The sequence below is a fragment of the Haliotis cracherodii genome, unplaced genomic scaffold (genome assembly GCF_022045235.1).
Source record: "Haliotis cracherodii isolate W230 unplaced genomic scaffold, xgHalCrac1.p SCAF_2, whole genome shotgun sequence".
NCBI lineage: Eukaryota > Metazoa > Mollusca > Gastropoda > Lepetellida > Haliotidae > Haliotis > Haliotis cracherodii.
In genome coordinates, this window is record NW_027266275.1 from 18739738 (window position 1) to 18759703 (window position 19966).

General features: G+C 39.4%; 1 pseudogene; it reads right to left on the minus strand.

The window, feature by feature from the left end:
* The window catches only part of LOC139467490 (uncharacterized), a 102380-nt pseudogene that overhangs the window by 70788 nt on the left and 11626 nt on the right, over window positions 1-19966 (minus strand).

The following is a 19966-nucleotide window of genomic DNA, read 5'->3' on the forward strand; positions in this document are numbered from 1 at the left end:
CTGTCCCTTTTCCTTGGAGAATAACCCCTGGCCTGGGTGTTTTGTGAGGGGGAAACATCCCTGTCATCCACGACGTCTCGATTGTAAAACAGATATGCTTTGTTTGTTTTCTGTTTAACGCCGTATTCCAGCTATATGACGGCGGTCATGACATGCATCAACCATGTCAGCGAGCCTGACCACCTGATCCCATTAGTCGCCTTTTACGACAAGCATAGTCGCCTTTAACGGCAAGCATGGGTTGCTGAAGACCTACATACATTCTAACCCGGACCTTCAAGGGTCTTAACAGATATGCATGATTCTTCTGTGCTCTGGGGGCTATTTGATTGTTGTTGTTTTTTAAAATGTATCGTTTTACATTTTTTCTCTTTTCAGGTGGCTGAGTAGATATTGTGTTAGAAGAGATTTTTGTGGGGGACCTGCCTGGATGACATTACACAGTAAAGTCAACGTTGGAGCATAGGTCTCAGCACAAATGGGATCAATATGACAACCTATCGCGTTGCATGGCTAACGAGAGGGGTGGAGCAGAAGCAGTCGCATAAGACATGCCTGGTTGTTCTGCACGAAGAACATCTTTCTTTGCATCCAAAAAGTTACGTTCGTGATTCGTTCGTGAAAGTGTATTATCGTCGCATGTTCTATCACACCAATGGTATGCAGTTAGATTATGGCACCGATTCGATCCATGGTCATACTTTAGACAACTGTAACTGTAAGTATTGGTATTGGTTAGTTCATATTCCTTCCTAGCTGTGAAACGTTGGCAGCAGTAACCGCTTGTGAGTTTCACTCTTCCACAATGTCACTCTCTGCCATATCTGAAAGGCAGCGTCCCACATCACGGACAATGTCGTTACTGCTATTCAATGTCCCAGGAGGAGAGATCTGAACAGGAACATAAGCTGGTAATTTTGTTGAAAGGAGAATGTTCTTCTTGCATTTGATCAGTAGAGATCCAGATCGTAGCTTTTTAACTTCGCTACCTAAACCTTCATTGTAGTTTTCTATGGCCAAATGATTCAAGTTAAGAGGACCACAGTTCGTAGCAAACATGACAAGAAATCAAAACCAATTAGCAGGGTTGATGAGAGGTACAGTAGGTCCTCATCCACTGAGTGAATGAGTGAGTGATAGTGATTGTTTGGGTGAGTGGATGGGCGAGTGGATGGGCGAGTGGGTGAAAGAGTGGGTGGGTGGGTGAATCAATTTTATTATTAATACCCGAGTACATACCTGAATATAACATCTGTATAGCGCTGCATTAAAGGTTCATTCATAGAGAGTGAGTGGATGATTTTCATCTGTCTCAACTTTAGATATACATACAAGACTGTATGACAAAAGGTAAGGGATGCCATCTACTTTCCAGTAGTAAACTTCCCCTTCATGTCGATCAATACTGTAGCAGCGATAGCCAGCCTTTGGTGCAACATTTAAATATTCCTAAGGTGAGTGAGTGAGTGAGTTAATATTTTAAGTCACAGCGGCAATATTTCAGCCATATGGTGACTAAATCAAGTTATATATTAATACATAGAGACATTAAAATCTGTCGACAAAGGACAGTAAAAACACTAGATTATCACAGATGTAGATTTAAAACTAGCATATCATGATAAAATTCATAACAATTCAGAACAGTACACAATAAAAATGGGCTATAGATCACCAAGAACCAAAGGTAGGTCACCATACTAGGTACCATGGGGACTTACGATACTTCTGCTACCTACATGGTAACCCAGCAGGATTTACACCATCCCTCTGGCTACTGGTGATTGTCGGCAAGTTTAAGCCAAAACATTTAAAAACAACAAGAATTCTACGATTAAAAACATGGAAAATGAAAAATACTTTGAATGAAATGGGACTTACATACCTTCTCAGGGGGACAATTATTTTACGTTACTTCAACCCCCTTTGAAGGTACAGCCACTAACAATCTCAGTTATTACGCCATTCTACCAAATTAAAATCACATACTTTTTACAATACATATAAAAATTTATCAAGCAATTCTATTTCTTTTATAAAACCAAGAATTAAATGAGAATTAATCTGATTAAAAATATCCTTTAACGATGAAACTTTGAAATACTTATCCCTTGTGATGGAAAAATCAATACAGTCAAGCAGGACATGCTTGACCGTGATTCTCTCATCACAAGGGATACAGAACGGAGGATCTTCACCTTTTAACAAATATTCATGTGTGTATCGCGAGTGGCCAATACGACATCGTCGCAAAATGACCTCTTCGAATCTGGACTGACAACCCAAGTAGGTGTAACCAATAGTTGGTTTTAAGGCATGTAATTTGTTATTATCTACTTGGGTGTCCCACTTCTTCTGCATTTGCTCTCTGATGTAACATCTAATTACAGGTTTATAATCACTGAATGGGAGAAGAAGTGGTGTCACAGATTCGTTGACTGCTGCTTTAGCAGCAGCATCAGCCATTGTGTTACCTGTGATGCCAGTATGACTGGGTAACCAACAAAAGACGATGTCGTATTGGCCAGTTGAAAGATCATTGTAAAGTTCTAAAACATCTAAAATCAGTGGATGAGTGGAAGATACATTATGCAGTGCCTGAAGGCAAGAAAGAGAATCAGAAAAGATGATAAACTGTTTACATGAAGATTGTTGTTTAATATATATCAAAGCTGTAAGGATAGCATTGGCCTCAGCAGTGAAAATAGAGCTATTGTCAGGTATTCTAAATGATATGGTTTGTGATCCAATGACAGTGGCACTTGCTACTTTGCCACCACCCTTGGATCCATCAGTAAAGATTGAACGGTGAGTGTCATATTTGTTTCTTAATTGTAAATATTCCTGATGATAAACCAGTTGATTTGTTTCAGACTTGAGAAAGCGTGTCAGTGAAATGTCTACTTCTGGCCTCACCAACTGCCAGGGAGGAGTTGACAAAAGCCGGGAAGGAGAGGTAAGATCCAGATCCAGATTTGCAGCAGTAATATAGGATTTGAGCCGAATCCCAAGTGGAGGAACCAGCTTCGGTTTCTTCAGAAATAGATTTTCATAGAGGGGGTAGAATACAGAGGCATAAGCAGGATTAGAGGGGTTCGAACGTAATTTAGTAATATATTGAAGAGACAATTTAGTACGGCGTTGTTTTAAAGAAGGTTCATCAGCCTCCACATAGAGGCTGTCAACCGGAGAAGTTCGAAAAGCACCAAGACATAGACGTAGTCCTTGATGGTGAATTGAATCCAGCTTTTTTAAATTGCTCTTGCAAGCTCCAGCATACACAATGGAGCCATAGTCCAATTTAGAACGGATCAATGATCGATATAAGTGAAGAAGGGTTTTCTGATCCCCTCCCCACTTTGAATTTGAAACGACTTTTAACAAATCTAGGGCCTTCAGGCATTTTGTCTTCAGATAAGTAATATGTGGCAAAAAGGTTAAATGATTGTCGAAAATTAATCCTAAAAATTTGGCTTCTTTAACAATCTTGATTGGAGAGCCATCTAAAAAGAGTTCAGGGTCTTTATGGGGTTTATATTTCCGACAGAAATGTATACAATTGGTCTTCGTCTGTGAGAACTTAAAGCCATTCTCAAGACACCATTTATGAATTTTATTAAGACACAACTGTAATTGGCGTTCAATAGTACGCATATTTTTACCACGACATGAAATATTGAAATCATCCACAAACAATGACCCATCAACTGAGTCATTTAATACTTTTGATAAACTATTTATTTTTATACTGAACAATATGACAGACAAAATACTGCCCTGTGGAACACACTGATCCTGATTATAATGATCAGACAGGGTTGATCCAACACGAACTTGAAATTGTCTGTCAGTTAAAAACTGCGATATAAAATGAGGCAAACGGCCTCTTAAACCAAAGTCATGTAAATCTTTTAAAATACCATGTTTCCATGTTGTATCATAAGCTTTTTCAAGATCGAAAAAGATTGATACAGCATGCTGGTTATTTACAATGGAATTTTTAATGAATGATTCTAAACGAACCAGATGGTCAATAGTACTGCGATTTTTGCGGAAACCACATTGAATATTTGAAATAAGATCATTGCTTTCTAAAAACCAAACTAGTCGATTATTGACCATGCGTTCCATGGTTTTACAAACGCAGCTAGTTAACGAAATAGGTCGATAGTTAGAAGGATCGGTATGATCCCGACCAGGTTTCGGTATAGGGATAACGATGGCATTGTGCCACGAAGGAGGAAAGTGTCCTGATGTCCAAATATTATCAAAAATATTTAAAAGCGTTTCGAGACAGGAATTGGGTAAATGTTTAAGGAGCTGATAATGTATATTATCAGGCCCTGTTGCGGTATCATGAGCTTGCGCTAGGGCAGTATTGAGCTCATGTAGTGAAAATACTTCGTTGTAGTCTTCACCATTATCCGAAATAAAGTTAATAGTTTTCTTTTCTTGTTGATTTTTATATTTCTGAAATTTGGGATTATAATTGGATGATGAAGAATGTTTAGCTAAAGTTTCACCCAACTTATTTGCGATATCAACTTTGTCAGTTAATAGACCATGGTCATCTTTAAGATGATGAACACCAGAATTTGAGCCTTTCCCTTTGATTCTTTGTATCATGTTCCACACCTTTGTCATAGGCGTTCGGGAATTAATCTTTGATACAAAGTTTTGCCAAGACTGTCGCCGATTTTGTTTAAACGTACGTCGAGCCTTGGCACCATTTATCTTCACTTTATTTAAATTGTGAACTGTAGGATGACGGCGAAAGTATTTTTCAGCCTTCCTCCTACTCTTCTTAGCATGTTTGCATTCAACAGTAAACCATGGTTTACGAATGTGTGGTTTAACAGAGGACTTAGGAATAGTTTCATCAGCAATATTAATCAGTTTATCCGTGAACAACTGAATAGGATCAGGGACATTGATGAAAATGTCAGGTGTCAATTTGTCAGTACAAAGTGTCTGAAATAATGGCCAGTTGGCCTTGTTAAAATTCCACCTTGTAACAGGTGGATCATCATTCGGGTTAATAGCAGAAAGTATTGTGGGGAAATGGTCGCTTCCACATAGATCATTGTGGACTGACCATTCAAATTCGCTATATACATCTGGATCTGTGAGTGACAAATCAAGAGCAGAATAAGTTCCAGTAGCGGGATGCAAATATGTGTCTGATCCATCATTAAATATGCATAAACTATTATTTGAAATGAAGTCTTCCAGGAGTTTACCTTTGTTGTTGGTATCTGTACTTCCCCAAAGAGGGTTATGCCCATTCAGGTCACCCATAATGACGCAGGGTCTTGGGAGCTGATCAAACAAATCCTGAAGATCAGACTGAAGAAGAGGAGACGAGGGTGAAATGTATAAAGAGCAAAGTGTGAAGGTGATATGTAAAGAAAGACGGACAGCAACAGCTTGAAGGTTGCCTTTGAGAGGGACAGGGCTATGGATGACATCCTGCCTCACCAAAATAGAAGCGCCACCTGTAGCTTTGGTTTAAAATCTTGTGATAATAACTGGAGATCATTAAAATTCTTCCTAAGTCCTCTGCAATTCCATTGTAATAAATTAGAAGCTCCGCTCATGGAGGTTCAACAGGGGTACGTAAGCGAGTGGAGGTGACATTCCCATGTCCTGGGAGGGGTGGAGTAACCTCCATGTCCAATGGTTCAAAAGGATTATGAACCACAACAGGGCACGCAACAGGAGAAGGCTCCTCCAAGTGCTGGAGTGCCCTGGCCTTTCTCCTCATTTGCTTTTTTGTTTGCTTTTTTGATAGATGGGCTTCACCCTGAACTGTTTCAATTTCTTCTGTGATGTCTGGTTCATTTTGTTGACTGGTTAATGTTTGCAGATTCTCGGTCTGAGATGAAGATGACAGTGTTGCGGGTTTACTTGTCGTAGCTTCATCAATGATGATCTGGTCATCATTGATCCAAGAGATCGCAGTTTGACAGTGGATTGATTTAGTCATTTTGGAACCTGAAGACAGAGAAGTGACTGTGGCTGAAGACACTGCTGCCGAATATGAAATACTGGAAGGTGTCTGAGATGGTAGAAGTAGCTTTTTGGCATTAGAATATGAAATATTGTTTGTATGCTTGAGTTTTAATATCTGAGATTCACGAACGAAAATTGGGCAGGATTTAGACGAAGACAAGTGCTCCCCGCTGCAGTTGGCACATTTGAGCACATTTGTGCAATCTGTACCATCATGAGGACCACCGCAACGGAGGCACCTTGTCTTAGCAGTGCAAGATTTGGCTCCGTGACCAAAGTGTTGACACTTGAAACACCGGAGTGGATTTGGAACATAAACCTCCACTCCGATGTTGAAGTATCCAGCTTTAATTGATTTTGGAACAGTAGACATTGAAAAAGTGAAGAGATATGTTTGTGTATTAATTATTTTGCCATCTTCTGATTTTCGTGTGAACCGCTTAACAGCGGTGACACCTTGAGGTTCTAGTTCAGTAACAATCTCTTCTTCAGACATTTCTGACAAACAACGCGAACGATCTCTTATGATACCTCGACTAGAGTTCAGTGTGTTGTGCACAGAGACAGCAACTCGCATGTTAACAAATTGTTTGAGACCCAACAAATTGATAGATTGCTGTCTCCGTGCACATTCCACGAGGATGGAACCAGAACGAAGACGAGTAACGTTCTTTACTTCGCCACAAGCACTTTGGATGCCCTTTGATATGGCAAATGGATTGAGCTTCAGAGGAGTATCATCTGCAGATGCTATAACGATGAATCGTGGCCAAGAATCAGCAACGATAGGTGACACTTCGTCGTCAGACGAAACAGAATCGACGTGTCGACGTTTGTTTGCTTTAAACGAACCAGGAGATTTGTTGTGAGACATGATGGGAGAATTTGATTCGACACCTCTGCTCCCCACCCGCCATCGAGTGTCAACAAGGACGATGCTGTAGAGGTAACCTATCTACAACACCGGGGTTACAAGGTTGTTATACTCAAGCAATATACACATGGGTAGCTAAGATTGACAAACAGAATTGAAAGTCAGGCTGGTTCCCTTGACAGTAATCTGAAGTCACACAGAACCTAGAGGTTGATATATAGCCAGATTGGCCCATGAGCCATCGCCTTCTGGCGTAAGACTCTAGGCAATTACTTCAATCCAAAATTGATAATTCACACAAGTTATGTACGGCCAAGACCAAAATATACATCAAAATACAACACAGGTGTGCATATACAATATTACGCACAGGGCCTGGCATGAACAGCCGATTGATAAGACCGGGCCCATCTTACCACCCGTCTAGGCGAAGTAAGGGTCGAAGTAGTGTGTTGGGCAAAGGAACACAGTTCCAGGAACCAGTGCCCTCAACTACCAGACTCCCGTCCTCCGCCGACACAGGGACGCAACCCACGGCAAACGGGCTGCCCACTTTGGTCGCCTCCTACGACCAGCAATGGGGTGCTGTGGAAATATTCTGCCCCGGTTCCACACGGGGGAAGAGCTATTAGCGCTACCCAGCACTCACCACGAGGAGGTTGCTCTTCACGAGTGCCTATTCCTAAGGTACAGTCGAGCGTTCTCTTTCTACGAAGAGTTTAACGAGCGTTATACGTTTCTTGCTCACACGTTGTTTGATCAGGGTTACATCATTCACTGCCTTTGTAAGGATTTCAAAACGTTTTATGGGAGACACGGCATTTCCAGATTTGCATTAGTGGCAAAAACGTTGATGTAATTCCCTATCTTAACTTGTATAATTATATTCTCGTGTTTGTTCAGGGGAACATTAGAGTTGACATTGCATGCGTTTGTGATGGGTACCACCAGTGAAAATGGAAATGCTCACCTTTTCTCAAAACAGTGAGTGAGTAGGATTCTTATGATAAAATTGCTCGTCAGAATTTCAATTTTTCCAGGGCAAGCAATATGACATTAACTTCAACAACAAAGATGAAAGGTCCACCAGTCTGACTAAAAGCATGTCATTAACAGTAACAGCTGGGACTGATACCTTAGCAAATGTTACATTTGATGAGTCATCCACGGGCGGTGAGATAGCGAAAGTCATCGATAATAAAATATATTCACCAAGCAGCGACAGTAGTGAACCCCCCGATACGGGCAAGACAGAGAATCAGGGATGATGAGCGATCCTCACATGAAAGATACTTCCAAAATGATGAAATGCGTGAGAGACATGAAAACATGCTATTGTCCCCTCATATACAACCTAACAAGCTATTAAAGATTGGTACACCGTGCCCTCACCAGTCAAACACTACTAGATCATTCACCATGTTCCTCTATAACATGCCATCATCGTGTGCGATATACCCGACCGGAAGTTTACACACCACGCTAGCATCTGAATATAGTAACTTCCTGGCGACTGTTTGCATTACTCAAATACAAGGCAATGAGCGTCTACTGAAACTCAACAGAAGCAATGTAACACCGTTACAATCATTGTTAAACAATAAAAGGTACTGCCATACAACACGCTATAACGTAGTACAACAGGGAAAAACACGGACCAGACAATCCAGTGATTGACCCCATGATCATCAATCCATGCAAATTGGATACGATGAGTGAGTGAGTTAATAGTTAAAGTCACATCGGCAATATTTCAGCCATATCGTAACTTGAACAAGTTATAGCATATATAAAAAAAACTGTCTTCAAGGGTCAGTACAACAACTAGCAATATATCACAGATTATAACTTTAAAACTAGTTTTAGAACAATAAAATGATTCGATTATGACAGACGACACATCATTAAAAACAGGCTATTGATCACCAACAACTGAAGTTAGATCACCATACTGGGGACCATGGGGACTTATAGTACTTTTGCTACCTGCATTGACCCCAGCTGGATTTACATCATCCCTTCAGGTGTTGGCGATTATTAACACATTTAGCCATATTAAAACAACATATATTCTACGGTTAAAAGATATGGTAAGAATAAATCTACTTTGAAAGACGTGGTCTTACATACCCTCTCCAGGGGACAATAATTTTATACTACTTCAACCCCTTTTGAGGATACAGCCACGATCAATCACAGTTATCACATTTATTCTGCCAATAATAAAACACTATATAATATACACAACATATTCATCAAAATTTATGGAACAATTCAATTTCTTTTAAAAACTCAATAACTAAATGAGAACTGATATTAAAAAAAAGATCCTTCATTGAAATATTTATCCCTTGTGATGGAAAAATCAACACAGTCAAGCAGGACATGCTTGACCGTGATTCTTTCATCACAAGGGATACAAAACGGAGGATCCTCACCTTTTAATAAATATCCGTGTGTATATCTGCTATGGCCAATACAACATCGTATTAATACGACCTCTTCAAATCTGGACTGACAACCCAAGTAGGTGTAACCAATAGTGGGTTTAATTTCATGCAATTAATTGTCTACTTGGGTGTCCCAATTCTTCTGCATTAGATCTCTGATGTAACATCTAATAACAGTTTTATAATCACTATAGGGTATAAGAAGTGGAACAGTATTATTATTGCATGTGTCAATAATGCTTTAATACTATTTTCATTATGACAACTATATTTGGAGTGTTATAAAATAATTTGTATTTCGTTATGTTGACAGCATTTTACATAAGAAATAAAACATTTTGTCCAGGTCTTAGTAACAGTTTGATCAATAATATAAATAATACGTACGCCAGCTGTTTACAAAAAAAGATGATCTATACATATAAGTAGTTCAGAGTAGTTTTAAAAAATGACCGTAAAATTGATATATCATTAAACCGGCAAATATGAATATATACAATCTATTAATATCACATTTTCGGATTAAGCAATTTATAATGTACAATTAAAGAGCATTAAAGAGACAATTCATTTAAACCATTACATATCTGTCCCTTGGCAAGACAAACATCACATTTTTCTTTATACATTTTCCGAGTATCTTTACGAATTTGCACTTGATACGTTGTTGAATTAACATGAACGGTGCTTGACAATTGTCAATGCCAGGCTTCGACTGGTTTACCACTGTGGTACTTCAATTCACCTGGAAGTTCCCGGTACCATCTCACTTAAGCAAGGAGATGTGGTTTGAGCTCCCCTGAGAGTTCTACGCTGTGGTGAATGTAGCGGAGCACTTTGCCAGATCTTGGAGATATACTCCAGTCAATATTGCCATAATGGTTTGACCAATACGCTAATATATTGGACGAAGAGATTGATGCCTGTGCTGAACCAAACAGTGTGTGTCCTAGATGAACAGTTTTCAACTTTTTGTATGACGGCATCATGGAAATTTGAGAGGAATTGTACAATTTCGAATACATTTGTTTAAGATAAATGCCTTCTACAATCGTGATACCACGCAGATTGTATTTATTGAAGGAATAATCTTGAATATCAGACCAACACGGTCCAGAATCTAAAAGACGCGAGGACAATCTCCATAGGTTTGTAACAGCGTTGTTGGTTGTGCCTAGCGTTCCAACCTTTGAACCAGAAACAAGCTCAGCAAATACTGGTTGGAGTGTTTCAGTAGGCTGGAAATCATCTGAGAGTGTCAAGCCAAGAAGAGTAGGGTGGCATACAAATCGTCCAGCAAGCAGAAGTTCAATATTCTTATTGTTTGTGGAAATGTTCCCCATCATTCCATTGCAGCTTTCAAAGCTGAATAACCAAATTGAATAAACTGGTCCAAGATACATTTCTATCATGTGGCCATGCAGATGCACGTTCGTGGTGACCTTTTCTTTTCCATAAAGGCGTTCAAAAGAGGTACAGAAGCGCAACAGGAATGCATCTGCAACCTTGACATCCCTTTTCGTAACAACACGACAACACAGATATCGACAAGCTAGCACAAAGTAACGCCGTAAAACCTGCAAACCCAGATGCAATTTTACGAGCAATTCTGCCAATATCACTTGGGCATTCTGCAACATCGATTATGGTCTGAATGAATTCAAAGTCCTTATCAGTCAATACGCCATTTTCTTTCCATACGTGCAACATGTGTTTCGCAGTTCCCATAAAAAGGTTATGCATGGGATCGATTACCGACATGCGGATGTCAAAATATGGTAGCTCTGATATAACTGAATACTGTGCCATACAAACGTTCCAGCCTCTCACGTTCTGATTTTGTTGTACTGGAAGATATCTGTCTAACTTGGGCAATGTGGTTCTCGAGTGTCCTAGGTTGCCACTCTTCCCTATTAAAACCATTGTTGTCACGTTTTCCGAAATCACCAGGAAAGGTTTTAGAACACAGCGAACAACCTTTTATAGCAGCATGACTGAGAAATACACAAAGTTTTCTACACGCAGGTATATCACAACCTACACACATTAAAGCCAAACGAACTGTTCAACCGTGGCAAAGAAAAACCCAGTGCTCCAAGGAGTTCATCAGTGATTGAACAATGTATTTGTGGGCGGCTCTTTCTTCATATGTGGAATAACGCCGACCAGAATAATGTTTTCACGTTTTGAACGTTCTTCGCGTGGCAGGTTTAAAACGACCATATATAATTCACCAACGGAATATTTCACATGTTTAAAGGGTTGAAACCTGTCAAGGTTCAGCATTAGGCCACAATTATGTCTTGTGGTGAGGATATTCTCGCTAAAGTTCTTCCATATCTGACCATCGTAGACATCAGACAACGTGTCGGACTTTGAAATCGCCATAGTTCACATTGGGCCAAAGCCAGATCGTGATATTAGGTCACGAATTGAATCTCTTAAAGACTTGTAATAGTACGATTTATATGGAATGAGACTCTTCGTTCCAGAGGGTAACCGTACAGTCTGGAGCAGTATTGCACCACAAGGACGTCGATGATGTTAGATAGGATGATTTGGCTGATTAACATATTCACAACATTTGCTTTTTTCTGGCCTTCAAAGAACATAACACAGTCTGCATATGCATAAATATTATTGCAAGATGGGCAGACAACATAATGTACAAAGTTATTCTTGTCAAACTTCAAAAGTTTTGGCAATAGATAGGCGCTGGTCGGGAACAGAGGCAGGACTATCGAAAGAGCTTCAGAATGCGTGGCAGCAACAGTGAGCAGTCCATGAATGAACCGGAGAAGGACAGTTATAGAACTCGTCGAGATGTAATATACTGACTGCCAAAGACTGAGAAATAAGCCCGACCAAAATACAAGCAGTCTTAAAAAGTCGTGTTGTTACTAGGCTCATCTGCTGCTTGTTGACATTTTGCCTCTCGGGGTTGAAAGCTGTGAAGAAGGTCTTTGATCTCTTCTTCGTCAAGGTAGACTTCTTCTCCTTCACCAATTTCTTCGTCTACTTCCTCAACAACAGAGAATTCTTCTTCGGGACGTTTGGGTTTTTCATTTTCAGGCTCTTCATCGAGGTTGGTTGTACACAGTTTGATGTGTCTGCTGTAATTGGCAGCAGAAAACGATTCATCAAGGCTTTCTCTTAGCCATGTCAACTATGGAAAAAGAAGAAGAGAGAGATTAAACCATCGTCAATGCGCCTAATATACACTAGTTTATACCATAGTTATAAAATTCAGAATTATAAATCAAGGTTGCAGGGTTTGTATAGCGAAAGGCTGCCGTTGTCTTAACTAAATCGGGGTTAGAAAAGCACTGTTTGAATAGCGAAAGGTTGCCGCTTTCTTAACTAAATAGGGGTGAGAAAAGCACTGTTTGTATAGCGAAAGGCTGCCGCTGTCTTAACTAGATCGGGGTTAGAAAAAGCACTGTTTTTTGTAGCGAAAGGCTACCGCTGTCTTAACTAAATAGGGGTAAAAAGCACTGTTTATATTGCGAAAGGCTGCCGCTGTCTTCACAAAATAGGGGTGAGAAAAACACTGTCTGTGTAATGAAAGGCTGACCCTGTGCTGTCTTAACTAAATCGGGCTTAGAAAAGCACTGTTTATATAGCGAAAGGCTGCCACTGTCCTAACTAGATCGGGGTTAGAAAAGCACTGTTTGTGTAATGAAAGGCTGACCCTGTGCTGTCTTAACTAAATCGGGGTTAGAAAAGCACTGTTTGTATAGCGAAAGGCTGCCGCTGTCTTAACTAAATAGGGGTTAGAAAATCACTGTTTATATAGCGAAAGGCTGCCACTGTCTTAACTAGATCGGGGTTAGAAAAAGCACTGTTTATATTGCGAAAGGCTGCCGCTGTCTTCACAAAATAGGGGTGAGAAAAACACTGTGTAATGAAAGGCTGACCCTGTGCTGTCTTAACTAAATCGGGGTTAGAAAAGCACTGTTTGTACAGCGAAAGGCTGCCGCTGTCTTCAGAAAATGAGGGGGGGGGGGGGGGGGGGGGGAATTATCCTAAACAGTGGGGGAGTGAGTGAGTTGGGTTTAACGCCGCTTTTAATAGTATTCCAGTTATATCGCGGCGTGTCAGCTTCATGTGGGAGGAAAGCCCGAAGTGATGCAGGTCTCAGACGTTTACCACTTCGTTGAAACCCACGAGCACGGGTATGGTGCCAACAAACTTCGAAACATAAAATTTGGGCGAACCGGGATTCGAACCCACAATCATATGTTTCTGGCAACTCTGCAAAATAACCAAATAACCACTCTGATAATAGACCTATTACACTTGTAGAAGAGGCATTTTTGTGTGTGTAAAAATTGTTTGTATCAGACAATTTTACAATTGGACTGCTCTTAAACATTGTATGAGCAATGAGCAAGCTGGTTTTAGAAAGGGTTTACAAACTTCCGAGAATATCTTTATTGTTAATACTTTATTAGATAAATATCTGTCTAAAACACGTGGCAGGATATATAGTGCATATAGATTCGAAAGGAGTGTGAATAGGACTGAAAGTTCTGTATTTCTCTAGAAGGTGGATATACATAGTTCTTCAGGTGCAACTCTGGCGTTAGACAGGTATGCCAACTGTTGCCGTTTTTGTGGTCATCTTTCATCAATGATGTCGTGGTGTTTTTTAATTGTGAGGGAGCTCATGGTGTAACTTTAAGTCCATGGAATTATTTAGTTTGCAGATGACATAATCTTGTTAGATGTAACAGCTACAAAAACGTCTTGTCCAACTCTCTATATTGTGATGGAAATTAACTATTGATATTCAAAAAGCAAAGTGGTTGTATTCAGGAATGCAGGCAAACTTGGATATTATGAAAAGTTTAGGATTGGAGATTCTGACCATAGTCTTTAGTTATAAATATGTAGGTGGGCTGTTATCGTCCTCTGGTTCTTGGTATGGAAGGTAGATCGAATATTACAATCAACAATGGGAACATTTTCAACAATCCCAGCTGGTGTCTCTTTTCATATTTTTTTTTATATATAAATTTGCATATTTGAAATTATGGCGCAGAGGTTTAGTGATTTCATCACCCGATATTGAAAATAGTCTTTAGTTATAAATATCTAGGTGGGCTGTTATCGTCCTCTGGTTCTTGGTATGGAAGGTAGATCGAATATTACAATCAACAATGGGAACATTTTCAACAATCCCAGCTGGTGTCTCTTTTCATATTTTTTTTTATATATAAATATTGCATATTTGAAATTATGGCGCAGAGGTTTAGTGATTTCATCACCCGATATTGAAAATATACAAGATCGTTTCCGTAAAGTTGTTCAGAGCTTGAATGGAAACACCCCTAACATAATTGCAAGAGGTATTGTGAATAGGACATCAATCAAGGTTTTGCATTATAAAATTCTGGATAAGGTTATTGTCACAACAGGTTATGTTATCATGAAAAGTTCTTATGATTTTCAGTATAGAAGGGCAGGAAATGGTAAAAGCCTATTATGCTACAAATTAAACGTTTAATCTTTAATATATATATATATATATATATATATATATATATATATATATATATATATACACACTCATATGGTTTTGGCGAAGTTTGGTTATAACAGGGTGTTGGAAATATAAATGCATTTATACAGTGTTTAAGCAAAGATATCTGCCAACGAACATGTGATAATAATCTAGAATGTTATTCTAAGCTGAAATACTATTGCTCTGTCAAGGAAATGTATTGTGTCATATATAGAAATTGAATTCCACTTCTCTCGAGTGCCCATTCTATTCAAATTTGAGGCACTTGGCACTCCGATGAGCGTCGACCACTTGCTCATGGCTTGCGGGCACTTTGTGAATCGGTTCCCTGATGAAATAGTCAGCCATCTGTATAGGTGAACTGATCATTATGTGGCACCTTTACAGAATACTCATTCATTCATTAACACAATTTAGCTTTTTTTTCTGCATATTAATTATGTACGGTACTTTGTTTTGCAATGTGACTTTTTTCTGGTTTGTCTATAAATATCCTTCCATTAGTGATAGTATATCTAACTTAATCCAAGTTCGTTGAGTTTTATAGCGTCACTCAGAATGCACTTCCTGTTTATTGAAGTTTCTTTCTTTCTTTGCTGTAGCATTAAAACAATATTTTTCGAATTTCTTTTTTTTCCACGATTGTACCAGATGTATCGCATTTCTTTGGCGTGTTCACCTCAATACCAATCAGCGGTGTCTCGCATTAATTTAGTGACGCACTTTTGTTTTGGGTCTCGTGCTCGCATTATTTTCGTGACGTAATTTTATTTTACAGCAACAGAATGACTTATTCAGTATATCACAGAGTGACTGATTGAGCATATCTATGAAACAGAATGAAACAGAACTCAGTTTGTGCTCTGTTGGATTACTATATTTGACTGTTAGTTTATTGGTAACGCCGCAATATTCCAGCTATTTGACGGCACTCTGTAAATAATCGAATCTGGGCCAGACAATCCAGTGATTGACATCATGCGCATCGATCTACGCAATTGGGATACGATGACATGCATCAACAAAGTCAGCAAGCCTGACCAACCATCTTGTTACTCGCTTCTTCCGGCAAGCATGGATTGCTGAAAAGTGATGCAGGTCTCAGACGTTTACCACTTCGGTGAAACCAACGAGCACGGGTAGGGTGCTGACAAACCTGGAAAAATAATCATAGGTTTCCAGCGTGCCAAAGGGACACAGCGAATCGCGGCACCTTAGACAACTAGGCCCCCCCGTGCCCCCGTGATTTCATGGAATGACTACAATGTTTCATTAAACGACTGATCCTTTCAGGGATTTCACGAACTGTCTGTTCTCCTAATCTGGCTGTAACATATATTCACTTGTCTTCACTATGGAGACTATCGGTTGTATTTGAAGGAAGGAGGTTGACTTTAAAGGCGTATTTGAACAGGATTCCTTATGGAGGACATCATCTTTGAACGAATCGAAAGACCAATTTCTTGCAGACAAATTGAAGCAGCGAAATCATCAGGAATATAGCCAAACGGTATTCGATGGAATCAGACTACAAAAAATAACGATGCATACGGCATATCCATTATATTGTCGGGTCTTAATTGTGTGTCAGTCTATAAAATATATTTGTTTCAGTCAGTGAATCTGCAAGATAATAAAATGAAAGAATGGATCACTTTTAAAATTTCGTGATTTAGATCTTTTGAATCTGCATGCCATTATAAACGTGTATTTAATTCACATATGCGATTTTAGTTGGTTGCATCAGCTACTTTAGGTGGAACAAGGCCACACAGATAATCTGGTGATAAGTCACTGACCATGTTATGACACGTTTCTTTCACTTTGCGAGAGCGTGACATTTTGTTTCTTCGTACATCACACAAGTTTAGGAACAACCACATATTGTACCATACCACATCCATGTTGCTGTATTTCTTGAAATAGACACATAATGTTATGCTGTAGGTGACATATCGATCACTGGACATACCGAATCCAACGAGTTTGGAATGGATCGATGCTCATATCAGTCACTGGATTGTCAGGTCCTGTCTCGATTATTTTACAAACCGATGAGTGCGGCGTTTAATAAAAAAAAAACAAATCATATGTATGTGTAAGTACATGTACATAAGCTAATTTTACCTTGTAGTCATCTGACGTAAACCTGACTGTCAGAAACTTGACGAGTCATTATTGGCACGTACATGTTTTTAAATACTGTACTTAGACAACTCGTAAGAACGTCTGGTCAGTAATATTTAGCATTCGTTTTAAACTTAGTTGTCTGGTCAAGATTCTAGTGCTCACAGGCCGGCTGGTAGGTATATTGCTGTACAATGTATGTGGCGTTAGACAACAAACAAACACATACAAATATGTGTGGGTGGCGGGTACTGCCGTTGGCGTGTGACATGCTTACCGCTGTCGCGAACACATGATGTGAATCTCTGATTTTTAGGGGCTGTCGGGTAGCCTAGTGGTTAAAGCATTCGCTCGTCACGCCGAAGACCCGGTTTCGATTCCCGACATCGGTACAATGTGTGAAGCCCCTTTCTGGTGTCCCCCGCCGGGAGACGAAGTGGAAATATTAATTATATAACTGTTGGTAGTCTGTTCCCAATTCCATGTGGTCCCATTAACTGTTTGGTGTAATCGGAGCATATCCGGAAATACTACTAATAAATATCTTCCCGAAGCTAACGTGTCCTATAGCCTATATCAAAACCTCGTTACCACCCTTGCCATTTCAAGCCTACTTTTCTGTGAGTGGACTATCGCACATATCGACATCCGTTATCCGAAAACAAGGTCGCTACCATGACCATCGCATGTTGAATGTACACTGACTATTTTACTCCAATGTTTGGTTTAAGTGCAAGCTACTATGAAAGAAGCAACAAAAGCAAATTAAATATCAATTCCATTTTCCATCACATTTTACATTTCAATATCATACATAGGGTGTGCTTGAATTTAATGTGACATTATTGGCATGTTTGTAGCATGGACAGATCAGTTATCTTGGTTATACAGAGTATGGGTTGCTGAAGAGCTATTCTACCCCGGAATCTTCACGGGTCTTCAGAAATCCATGCTTGTCGTAAGAGGCGATAAACGGGATCGGGTGGTCAGGCTCGCTGACTTGGTTGATGCATGTCATCGATCCCAGTTGCGTGGATCAATGCGCATGTTGTGAATCACTGGATTGTCTGGTCCAGTCTCGATTATTGTATTACAGATAGCCGTCATGAAGCTGGAATATTGCTGAGTGCGGCATTAAACAACAAAAAAACCAGAATTCTTAATCATATTCAACATGCATTACGCAATTTACACACTAAAATTCAAATGCTATAATACAATGAATATGTGCTATTTATAGGTAATAAGTCAAGTTTAAAGTAGCTTTCTATTCAAACATGTAAATGTAAACATATCCCTGGTAAATATTAGGAATACACCCTAACATATATTTGTAGCAATTAAATGAAGTTGTTAAATTACAGTTTTTGCTTATGATTGTATATGTATTCAAATATGTACATTCGTGAAACAACAGCACATAACAAAACAAACTACATTACACTTTACAATGTATACAAAACAAATTAAAACACATTCTGCGACACATATACAAACGAGATGATTATTTTGCAAGTTTCTCACACACTTAAAAAAAACAGTGGACACTTGCGTTGCACAATGTCATACTTTGTACGTGTATATCGTTAAACACCAACATGACTTTTGAATAATCACTATCTGAATGATCTATTACATCTCTAATTGAAAAGCGTTGACAGGTATTATGCTGGTAATTGATCAGTTTGCTGATAGATAAATGGTATTTATTTGGGTATATTCTGTTTATTTTCAGAACGGAAATCTGATGTAAGATGAAATGCTGCTACTTCGATAAACGTTTACCGTTTGCTTCGCTACCTTCCATCATGTCAGTTCGTGTTGAAGTTGCAGACTGTACGAACGTTGCTATTCTGAAGTAACAATACGTGCTTTTGTTAGATGCTCATTATTGAAAAAAGAACCCGTCTGATATTTTATGTAAAGGGCAACAGTGTACCGTTTTAACTTGGATCCGCCTCATAAGTTGTCGCAGTTTGTGCATGAGCCGCGAACGATCTTACGAAGCAACAGTTCATTTGAAATGCAGAGTTACCACCCTTTGGGACCGGACGGTGTACATTCGGGTAGTTTTATAACTTGAATCTGCTTTGGGCGACGTTAAGACCACTTCTAATACACATCAACTGTTGGGATAAAACAGAAGAACAGACAGAAGGCTTAGTGGAATACATCCTCGAGTACATGATTTGTTTGTTTGTTGTTTAACGCCGCACTCAGCAATATTCCAGCTATATGACGGCGGTATGTAAATAATCGAGTCTGGACCAGACAGTCCAGTGATTCACATCATGAGCATCGATCAACGCAATGGAGTACATGAGCAGGGATTGTTTTTCAAGTCGATGGGAAACACGTTTGCCATCATGATAGAATTTGAAGCCGCGTTTTATATTAAGCAACCTAAAGTATGCGTTATGGTAGACCAATTGAGCGGATTATGATTAGACTGCCCTTTCGATGTGCTGATGGAATATAAGCAGGGATGTACAGACATTTGCGTTGTAGGTAAGAATGGTCACATACGCTTCTCAGATCTGGCTCGAGTCCATTACGGGAGTACTCGCTTACTGTCTTCAGTATGAGTTTGTATGAGTAAGGACAGAGTTTTGTTGCTTATATTTTCCTGTGAAAGTGAGTATCTAGACAGAGAGTGCAAGTAAAGAGGATTTCTCCACGAGTTATCACGCGAACATTACGTTCAGCCTTTGCTGTGAGGGAATACATAAATGTGATATAACAATGGCTTAAACGAAGGGAATGATACCCTTGGGGCTCGACTTCATTAATAACATGACGCGTAAAAGGACAAGCATTCTTGGCAGGTACATGTATAGTTTTTCTTCTCATTTTGGCACATTTTTAAGTCTCCAATATGCATTTGGTATTTTGCTGTTGCTCTGTTTCTAATTTGATTATGCTCTTACAAATGAAGGTACTAGCCTTGATGATCATCCTTGTTCTCTGATATATACT